Source organism: Olea europaea, unplaced genomic scaffold (assembly GCF_002742605.1).
Source record: "Olea europaea var. sylvestris unplaced genomic scaffold, O_europaea_v1 scaffold2449, whole genome shotgun sequence".
In the NCBI taxonomy this organism is placed as follows: Eukaryota; Viridiplantae; Streptophyta; class Magnoliopsida; order Lamiales; family Oleaceae; genus Olea; species Olea europaea.
In genome coordinates, this window is record NW_019242689.1 from 1 (window position 1) to 9,860 (window position 9,860).

A 9,860-nucleotide genomic window follows, 5' to 3' on the forward strand; every position below is an offset into this window, starting at 1 on the left:
CAGAAATCCATAAGCCAGATGGATGAATTGCTCAGGAAGTATCCGATATCCGAACCGGAAAATGAGTCCATATCCGATATTGTCGACTCGTTAAGACTCAAATTTAGGGCGATTTGTGCCACGCTGAATGTGAAATTGGAGTATAATGGGTACCCTAAAGCCTCTGGTGCTGAAAACATGGAATTTTGAAATTTTGGTATGTGAATTCTGTAAATATAGTTAGAACTTTTGCTTGAGTGATTATTGTTCTTGTTTTATTATGGGGTTTTTCATATTCTGGCTGGTATAATGTGGTTTTATTGAAATTCTACTTTTTCTGGAATCAGATTAATTGTTTTGTGCTAAATTAGTGGACCGTGAAGCTGATTTATTGATTGATTGATTTATTTCGTTACGAGTCCGTTATTATAGCAACAAATGGGTTCGATGATATGTACTGTATCAATCTTATATGCGTGTGGTGTGGAGGCTTTAAATTTATATTCTTGCATATCATTGAACGTAAAATCAATCTTATAATAACTTAGATTCTGTTGATCCATGAATTGACTATGATTTTTAAGTAGTACATATAGGAATACAAATAGAAAAGGGCGAATGATTTGCGGCACACAAGGAGATATATTGTGAACCTCTTGGCTATGTTACAAGTGAAGACGATGCATCTTGATCGAAAAGCAATCGAAAATCTCCCCTTTGTTTATTTTTATTGTAATAATATGAACTGCAGTTTCTACTTTGTCTGTTTATATTTTCTTCAGACTTTCTCCTCTTATTAATGGTACTGTTATTGTTGATACCCTTATAATGTTTATTTCTCCATGATAGGCCTACTTGAGATTCCTCTCTCTCTACTTCCTTTTTTACTTGTTTACACTGTTTTGAACTGTAGTTCCATTGACCGTGAGAGGCTGAGTTACCAGATTGGGCAATCTGTTACCTGCCGATTGGGCCATTGTCATGTCAATTTTGTATATTCTACTCAAACCAAAGTCCTTCCAGTTTCTGATGCCATATTTGCTTTGTAAGAACACCATGTCTGTTACCAAATTCAATGCGTTGGTTTCCATGTTGTTTATGAGTGGTAGTTGCACTAAAAAGAAAAGGTTCGAGCATCAGAATCTGACTTGCTAAGCCTTGCTGAGAGGGAAATCCGAAACTTTAAATGAAGAGAGATTTCAAAGAAGACTTCCTGAACTGGTTCAGAAATTCTTCGCGAGTTAAAAGAGCGAAAGGGCCCTCTGTTTTTTAGCTGAAAAACCGAACTTATGGGAAGAAAGTTGCCTTTGCTCATCTTCTGCTGACTGCTGTTGCAAGAAGCTCAATATCTGCACATGGGATTCATCTGTATTAATTGCTGTATTAATTTATCTGAGATCAAAAGGTCATCTTATACCTATATCCGTTCTTTCCAACCTCACACATCAGAATGCCCTGTTCTTATAGAGAGAAACGTGCTTTCGCATCTTCGTGACCCTGAATGAAATGGCTGGAGAGAGGAATGGTGATTTAGTTTTGATTTCTTCTTTTCGATTTTCTAATATTGTCCAATCCAATAGTGCCAATAAAGTTTATTTGAAGCTTGATTCATCATGTAGGCAATCTCGGGGGAGACATGAGAGTTTAGAGGTAGCAAAATAGGTAGATCAATTCAGTCATTTTAGTGCCATCCCGCTGTTTCTCCTTGATTTCTGGTTTTTCGGCTTGATCACCAAAATCGTATTCCCCAAGAACTTGCTTTGCCAAATTCTAATTGGTAAGGTTTTTACTCTCTATTGTGGTGCAACTTGTACAAAGGATATTTTTATGATTTTAGAGTGCTTATACGTCTAAGAATTTGGTATATTATTCACTTCACCAGCTTGCCCACAAGCTGCTCGACGCATGTCTTACGAATGCAACCTCTCTCTCTCTCTCTCTATATATATATATATATTTATTTATTTATTTATTATTATTATTTTTTTTTTTGCCCTTTTGAATCTTTTTTTAGGTAGCGGAAGACTGAAGAGATAAAGAAATGAATGTTTTATTGGGCAACCCAAAATTTCAATTTGCCTCTAGGCTCTAGAGTCTAGCCCAAGAGCCACTTGTTTAGTATATTTTTTGGGCATTATACAAAATATATTATAATCACTTCCCAAAATGCTCAAAGTTTAATTTAATTTTTTTATTTTTTTTAAGTAAAATAAGCAAGTTTTAAATTTTTTTTACTGATCAAAATGAGAAATAAGAAAGTTACTTATTTAGACACTTAGAGTGTGTTTGATTGACATGAAAAATATCACCTAGAAAAGAAAATATTTTTCATTTTTTGTGGAAAATAAAAATCACTTCTGCCCAAGAAAAATATTTTCCTTAAAAATAAGGAAAATTAGGCATATTTTTAAAAGTTGGAAAATGTTTTCCATGGAAAAAAAATAGCAATCAAACACTCAAAGTAGGAATTTAGATGGAAAATTGATATTTTTCATGGAAAATAAATGTAATCAAACACACCCTTAAGGTCTATTTGATTGCAAATATGTAATTTTGGTGGAAAGAAAACAAATTTCAGGAAATTAAATTGTCTTAAAATTGTTTTACTAAGGATTATCAATTATTGTATTTGATTGGTATAATTTTTCACGTGGAAAATTCTGAAATAAAAGTATTTTTTGGTATTCGTTTGATTTTGTTTTAAATTAAAAATGTCAATTAAAGGGATAGAATTACTGGTATTGGGGAGAGAATTTGTTTCCATTAAAAAAAAAAAAAAAACAAATAAAATCATCTATCTTTTGGTGTTCGTTTTTACATAGAAATTATCGATTAAATGGATTTTTTTATTATTTTATTTATTATTATTATTTTTTATTATTATTATTATTTTTACAATTAGGGATAGAATTTGTTTCCATTATCAAAAAAATAAAATTAAAAAAATCGTAAACGGTAGCCTAGAAAACCTTGGCTTTTCTTGAAAGCTAAGAAAATACCAATTTTCAAGAAAACCAAATGCCATGGAAAAAATATACTATCAAATAGTCAAAAAGTGAAAGTTGGAATTTGAATTCCATTTTCCATGGAAAATATAGTGCCATCAAATCTGGCCTAAGATAATAGTACTGTCTCGGTTCCATTTATATTTGTTAGTTTTCCTTATTTTCTTGTCTCAATTATATAGTTCTGTTTCTTTATTGAAAATGTTTTTGCTTTACTTGTTTACTTATATATCTTTATTTAATTTGCCTAGTTATTGATCAAAATGAGAAATAAAAAAAGTTGTTTAGACAGTAAGATAATAGTTACTGTTGGGAATTTACTTGATCATACACAATGAAAAATAAAATAAATTTCAATTTTCACCAAGGATTTGCTTTATGTTTAGATAAAAATCGTGATATGAATTATATCTTTGTTGAATTTTACAAACTACTTTACTTTTCTTAAACTTGAACAATCACGATTTGCAATTTACACCTGTCCAATTATCCTACCTTCAATGAAAATTCACATAGGAAACAAAAGTGAGAGAGAAATATTATGTTCTTTATCTATTTTTTCAAACCTTAGCAACCTATTAATATAAGTCAAAGTGGATTTGGTCCAACTCTTAGTTTAATTCGGTCTATTATTTAATTAATTCAATTAATTAAATTTAGTCCATGAATTAATTAATAATTAATCCAATTAATTGATTCGTGTCTATTAATAAGCAATCGAATTATTAATTATGAGTATACATTGACGCTCAGATAGTTATAAATGTGGAATCTCCTTGGCAGGTTTCCAGTATTTTGTTCTACAACAAAATATTTACGTGTTCATTTAAGTGTACATTTTAGCTTGTGAGATTAACTATTTATTTCACAAATAAGAAATATTAAACGTGATGGTCCATCTGTAATAACAATATCTGTATCTCGTTATTGCTTACGATCACGGATGATTTAAGATTCAGTCATATATAATTTGTATCTCACAATTAGAAGTCCTTGTGATTAACAAATTATTGAGATTTGAATCTACGAACTTTATTATTTAATTTAATTGAATATTAATTAAATAAGAGATTTACCATCAAATTACATTAATTATATATTAAAAATATTTATGTCAAAAGTTGATTTGAGTTAGAGCACAACACTAACTCCTACTTGCACTAGATCTAATCAATTATATATCTAATATTATAAAAATTCATATGATGATCATGTTTATACCGCAACAATTCTATGTCACTGAATCTGCAATATTATCAATTGTGGAATATTGTTCTTTCTTTACATTAATTCTTTATATTATTTCTCTAATGAGATGATACCGTAATAACATATGTTTAGATTATTGATGAAACTTTAATTCCTTCGCTTGCGCGATAGCTCCATTGTTATCACAATGCAGAAGTTTGTGATCAACAATGTTAGGAACTACTCCAAATTTATTAACAAACTTTTTTTTTTATCAAAACCACAACCTTTGTTGCTTCTAAAGCAACAGTGTATAAGGCATCCACTATTGAATCAAAGATCGTTTCCTGTTTGGAATATTTCCAACCAATATCATAATTGAGATTTGTTATCATTCTAGTCTAGTGAATCCATGAACTTTCCGTTCATTTTTTTCATATAAAATCTTTTCAAGATTTTATCTATATAGATAAGTAATCTTTTATATCTATCTATATAGATCAAGTTGCTTTTTCTATATCTTTTATGGGGCTACTATTTGACAATCATAGTTTCAATGATTGAAACACAAGGATGTCGTTTTCTAAGTGTTTGACATCCATTTTTATGGAAAAATGAATTTTAGAATAGTAGATTGATGGAGAATATGTGGATGAAAAATAAGGAAATTTTTTTGATTTACGTGTAATATTATTTTAATGAAGAATGTGTTGTTAAAAAGAATAGAGAGAAATATTGATAAAAATGAGAGTCAAACGGAGTCTTAATATGTTAGAATATTAGGAATACGATAACGCTTCCACTATCTTCTGGTAAACACGCGGATCATCTTCATTTTTTTATCAAATCAAACATTTGATTTTTCTTATCAAATTGAAGACTCTAGCTCCAAGATGTTTGCTTCAATCTATATATAAATTGATCAAACTTACATAGCTTGTAAGCATATTTGGATTCAAGACTTTCAATTTGTATTATATACACTTTCTTTTGTAAGTTCCTGTTAAGGAATGTAGTTCTGATATCCATTTGTTATAACTTATAGTGATGGTATGTAGTTATTGCAAACGAAATTCGAATGGACATTCGCATGGCTAGAAGATTTCATCAAAGCCAACTCATTGTCTTTGTTTATAACCTTTTTGCTACGAGTCTTGTTTTGTATGTATGGATGTTTCCATCCATGTCAACTATTCATTTTAGCTCATTTACAACTTATAAGTTTTACCCCATCAAGCTGGTCAATCAAAGTCTAAACTTATAAAAAAAAGCCCTTTCTCCCCTTCATAATAATAAGGTAAGCATCCAGCTCTCGATCCAGAGCTACTGCTTCAACAATCAACTGAGCTCAAAGATTTTTAGAATTCATAAAAGGACACATTTTACGAGAATCAACACATTGGAAGTCTTGCGGGGAAGTGACAAATCTACTGCTTATTGCGAGCTTGAAATCCCACTCCCGAAAGAGATTGTTAAGTTTGTTATGGTTCAAAGTCTAAACTTTGTTCACATGTATCAAATTCATTTCGAATTCCATGGCCTCTTGACAGCTCTTTGAGACAACACTTGACTTTATTTTTGTGCAATTAGTAGGTTCATCATCCTCGATTAATAATGCCTAATTAGCAATCATGAATTTACATTTTAAAGGTCGAATGATCCTATTAGATTTACACGAAGTTGACATTCCTTAGGAGTCTACTTCCTGATCAAGAGTATGTCCTTCAGCAGGTGTGGACATCAAACTCAGATTGATCTATTTGGTCATTTATATTTGTGGACTCTTGAATCCTTCAAGTTCTATTTTACTCTCACCGTCCTCTCATAGAATAAACATTTTTTCTACGAAGATTATATTTTGTAAGATGAAGACTTTCTTTTCAATATATTTATAAAATTGATATCCAAATATCTGTTTTGGGTATTCTACAAATATGTATTCATCAGATATAGACTCAAACTTAACCAATTCAGTGAGCTTCAAATAAACACCACTATCCCAAACTTTCATATGAGATAATTGGGACTACTGCCTTTCCATAGTCCGTATGGAGTTTTTGTTAACTGACTTAGATGTGATATGATTTAGTGTGTAGTATGCTGCAATCAGTGCATATCCCTAAAATGATTTTGGAATGTTTGCTTAGCTTGTCATTAATCGCACTGTATCTAATAGTTTATGATTCTTTCTTTTAGACACACCATTATGCTGCAGTGTATATACAGAAGTCCATTGCGATAGAATCTCAATCTCTTTTAGATAAACTAAAATTTCATTTTTAAGATATCTCCATCACAATAGGACTTTAGCGTGAGAATATCTTTACCTAATTATTTCTTTACTTCTAACTTGAATCCTTTAAACCTTTCAAGAACTTCATTCTCAAATTTCATGACAATTTTCGAAATAGTCAATAATAAATCTGATGAAATAAGAGGAACATCGTAGCATTAATTGACATGGGTCCACATATATCACTATGTATTAGACGCAATAATTCATATTTGTCAAATGTTTCAAAATTAGTTGGCCCCAAATATGCATCTCTATGTAATTTTATAATTGCATTCTCATTTATGCGACCAAGTCTGTAATGTCAAATATATGTGTTGTTCTGATTATCATTTTTATAGCTTTCAACTTCTATATTTATTATAAGATACTCAAATTTAGAATATAAATGTCATTTTGTAATTTACCATAACCATTAAGATCTTATTAAGATAAAAATGAACAACAATTGTCCTTAACATTAAAATAATACATATTCAAACAAGATATTCAAATAATGTTCTTGGTAATGATCAGAACAAAATTAATATTTTTCTAATTTTAATACTAAGCATAAAGACAATGACAAGAAGTATGCTCCTACAAGTAATGCAACAACCTTTGCTCATTTTCAACATCCAAGTCAATTTCTTTCTTTTGCAGTGGTCTACTTCTATTTAATTTCTACATATTTGTACAAATATGAGATTCATATCTGGTATCTAATACCTCAAAAGCTAATGAAGTAGATATAAGTCTTGCAATTTTTCTTCCAATAATCTATCATTCCAAAATGATAACAATGGTCATTTAATTTGTAATTGTCCTTCTTTGCTTTGATCGTCTTAGCTATCTTGGGTGCTTTCCTAAAGTATCATTTAGACTTCCTCTTACAACTCTTAGATGAATCAATTATTCAGATTTGCTAACTATAAATTTTGATATTGAGCTTCACATTCTTAAGCATGTTTAACAACTTAATGAGTTTGCATTCGAGTTTATTCATGTTGGAAAATTACGTAATTATGCATAGCAAAAAATAAAATAAATGTCAATTCTCACCAGGAATCTTCTTTGTGTTTAGATAGAAATTATACATTTGTTGAATTTTACAAACTCTTTTGCTTTTCTTGAACTTGAACAATTACGATCTGCAATCCACATTTGTCTAATTGTCTAACTTTCAATGAAACTCTACCTAGTGAACAAGATTGAGAGAACTAGGATTTTCTTTTCTTGTGCTAACAAGAATAATTATGTTTTCTATCAATTTTTCTAAATCACGACAACTTATTAATAAAAATCCAATTGGACTTGACCCGTCTCTTAACTTAATCTAGTCAAATATTTAATTAATATAATTAATTAATTCGAGGTATATTAACAAGCAATTCGATTAATTAATTATTTAAAAATTGTCAATTAATTAATTGGTAAATCTCATTTTTATAGTTCGTTCTTTAGTGTGTGATCCATTAGGTTCACAATCACGTTGTCTAACGACATGAATTATTATTTTGATCTAATCAAAATTGATAAATTAAAATACTTCTTTTTTAATTTAACACCAATTTACATTTGTCGTTCCATATTGACACTAGCAATGTTTAAAGACAATACATGTGATGAAAAATGTCGCATAATATGACAAAATCAAATCTAATTGTTTAATGTGAAACTATAATCATTTTGCCAATATGGTCCGATCAATTACGAGATATGAATGTATATCAATGCAATTATCAATTATATTTTTCATTCCAATATTAAGTTAACGTAAGTCGAAAACTCATTTTCTACTTATGAGTACACTTTGACCAAGAATTTCATTATCAACTTAATTGAATGAAATGTAGATCATAATCTCTTACTATTTAAGAGTGATGAATTCTCTATTGATCATTCACAACCTTTGTATGATTTTTGAAATACTCGAATAATTCTGTATTAGCGGCCCTTTTGGCGGAGCAATATGCAACATCACCAAAGTATGACTATCCTCATTGAGGCACTGTGATGACTTCAAGTCAAAGGACTAATTCTACTATTGAACGTTAGAGATTTATCACTGACACTCAGATAGTTATTCATATGGAATCTCCCCGGCGGGGTCTCCAATATTTTATTCTACAACAAAATATTCACGTATTCATTTAAGTATTATCACCTTTTAGCTTGTGAGATCAACTACTATCTTCACAAATAAGAAATGCCACATATGATGGTCTATCTGTAATAATGATATTCATATTTCGTTATTGCTTACGATCACAGATGATTTAAGATTCAGTCATATGTAATTTGTACCTCATAGTTGCAATTTATTGTAATTAACAAATTACTAAAATTTGAATATTAATTAGATAATAGATCTGTCATAAAATTACATCAATTATATATTAAAAGTGTTTATGTTCAAAGTTTGATTGGACCTAAGGCATAACACTTATAAATACTTCCTCCGTCCCATTTATAGGCTGACTTTTGTTATTTTCTTGTCCCAATCATATAGTCATATTTCTTTATTGAGAATATTTTATTTTGTTTGTTTACTAATATATCATTATTTAATTTATCTAATTATAATCAATTTTTCACATAATCTCGAAATTGTACAAATATAAATAAGTGTAAACTTGAAAATTTTTTGGCAAAAATTATTTTTTCAATAACATTAAATAAGATTTTTTAATTCGTATGAAAAATAAAATAAACCTATAAATGGGATGGATGAAGTACTTTCAAAATAAGTAACTTCATTTTTTATTTTATTTTTAATTTTTACTTAATAGTAACTTATTTGAATGTGTTTGGAAACATATAGTTTGTGTTTAAGCTTGGGCAAAATTCTCCTTAGTTTTTCTAATCACTTGACATTGTTGGTATTACTGTGCATGCTATCTGCATGTGGATGTTCAATAACACCTATACCTGCTCGTGGATTTGAACTTTTTTTGAATCATTATTTGTGTGCCTTCTTTTTTATTTCTCTTTGTTTTCTTTGAAGTCGTCGAATTTCCTTTTTCTCGTCTAAAAATATCTTTTCCATGTTACCAGGAGTTGAGTGAATTGTGATTATTTTGCTTATAATTGTTTTTTCAGAAACTTAAATGAATCTAGTGGTCTTGCAGTGGGTGATATCAAGTGGAATCTAACATCAAATGATTTAAAGTGCCTCATTTTTTGTGATCATCTAAGTGCAAATTGTAAATTTAAAAACTATGCAATGATGAGGGTAAACTTGGATTAATAAGTGAACTGACAGAGCCGGGCGCCCTATTTGCATACTTTTATGCTTTTACATATCTTTAGTAGGTACCCAATTTTCACTAACCAAAAAAAGGCTTTTACAGCTGCCAAAGACCTTTTGCAGCGTTTTACCGTGTGTTGCGGAGGTCGATGTTATTATTGAGAGA

The 9,860-nt window shown here is 29.7% G+C and overlaps 1 long non-coding RNA gene across 1 annotated transcript; it reads left to right on the plus strand.

Annotated features, from left to right (window-relative positions):
* Positions 1-6: 6 nt before the first annotated feature.
* LOC111382226 lies at positions 7-1,857 on the plus strand. Its single transcript, XR_002700475.1, has 2 exons — positions 7-196; positions 893-1,857. It is a non-coding gene; the product is annotated as an uncharacterized LOC111382226 (long non-coding RNA).
* The last annotated feature ends 8,003 nt before the right edge of the window (positions 1,858-9,860 follow it).